The 1,583-nt window shown below is 46.3% G+C and overlaps 1 long non-coding RNA gene across 1 annotated transcript; it reads right to left on the bottom strand.

The window, feature by feature from the left end:
• Positions 1-175: 175 nt before the first annotated feature.
• Positions 176-1,559, bottom strand: LOC117798134. The gene is made up of 3 exons (XR_004622836.1): positions 1,271-1,559; positions 638-799; positions 176-509 (listed from the first exon to the last, which is right to left on the bottom strand). It is a non-coding gene; the product is annotated as an uncharacterized LOC117798134 (long non-coding RNA).
• Between the last annotated feature and the right edge of the window lie 24 nt (positions 1,560-1,583).

The following is a 1,583-nucleotide window of genomic DNA, read 5'->3' as shown; positions in this document are numbered from 1 at the left end:
CTGAACACAGAACAGCCACCATTCTTGACACAAAGCTCACCCAGTTGCTAACAGGTTTAAAAGTGTCCAGCGGACAAATTTGCTTTAGATTCACTGAGCGATATAAGCACGGTGCTTCAAGATGAACCAATTCACTCNCTTCAAGATGAACCAATTGACTTAACTCCTCTGAGTCAGTGGGCCTGGATGAATCTCTGCTCAGCTGTGCTTTAGGGAATTTTATAGGCAAAGCCAAAGCCACAAGGGAATTTGATCCAGAGGACTTCCCAGGGCCAGTCCTTAAACCTGACCATTTCCTCTTCTCATTGTGAAGCCCTGTCAGGAGTTAACAACTGTGGCTGTGGTTTATTAACGTGTCTGATTCCTTCTGGGGGCAGTCCCATTTTTAAAGATATCCGAGGCTCCAAGAAGCTCTTTGCAGTGCCCGTCCGTCAGAGGCACCTGCCCCAACAATCCTTAGCTCCAGATGGGCTCAGACCTCACCAGACAATGCATCAGTGTCCTAGGGGCTGGCACACAGAGAAAGAATGGATTTAGAGAAACACATCACTGTGACAAAGGGAGAAGGAAGATCCACAGCAAAGGCAGGGCTGACCAGAGGCTGAGGAACCCAGAGACAAAATTTAAGGAAACTAACCTGCACGGTGATAGCACTTTACATGGCTATAACATCTTGACATGGCCTGCCCACCCCCTGCCTGGCAAGAGGAGTTGGCATTTGAGCAAGCCCGGGGGTGTGGGGCCAGTGGGGGTGGTTCTCGAGGACTGCAAAATGGCCTTAGCTCTGGATTGAGGCAATCTGGAAATCAGTAGAATTAAAAAGACATACATTCAGGTAAAACAAACTTCCCTTGCTTCCCATCTTTTCATTCCATGTTATTCTCTTTTCCTCTTTAAAAACCATTTAGCAAGGCTCATGAAACAGAACAAAGAGGAAGGGGATGTGAGCTGTTTATTGGAGGTAGAAAATTCAACTTGTGCTGGCATCATGTCACTGAACCGAATAGCTATCTGAGACTCTCTTCCCTCAACTTTGAATGGACCCAAAATGTCACTGTTATCAAAACTGCACATGGAAGAAGACAAGAGATAATGTGTCTGGTAAAACAGGCAGCCCCAGCCAGGAGAATATATAACACTTCCATTCACTGACCCTCCTTTCCCTCCGCATCAGTGTGTGTCATAAATCGCTATTTGCTGACAGGTTGTGCTGATATGAACTCGAGGCTGGTTCCAGTGCAAGGGAAACATGCCAAGAAAACTAACTTACCTTAGTGCCAGTGACTGTAGGTCCTGCCCCGTCCAAGCCGATCACCGTTTTGCTGCCTAATAGAGGGAGAAAAGGGGATAACCATCATCATTACAAGACTATTTCCCAGATACGCATTTCAGCACATTAGTGACCAGAAGAGAGAGATTCAGCCACTATAGAAAACATGAACAGTCCTGCTGATATCTCCTCCCAGCCCTTCCCAGTTCCCCCAGCATGTCGTCATTCACACTCACTCATACACTCACCGCCTGGCTGCAACAAGTTCGGACTTGAATTATGTTGATAATTATTTTGAAATGTTTGCTATTGT

Source organism: Ailuropoda melanoleuca, unplaced genomic scaffold (assembly GCF_002007445.2).
Source record: "Ailuropoda melanoleuca isolate Jingjing unplaced genomic scaffold, ASM200744v2 unplaced-scaffold26191, whole genome shotgun sequence".
Lineage (NCBI taxonomy): Eukaryota > Metazoa > Chordata > Mammalia > Carnivora > Ursidae > Ailuropoda > Ailuropoda melanoleuca.
This window is presented reverse-complemented; position numbering and strand designations above follow the sequence as displayed.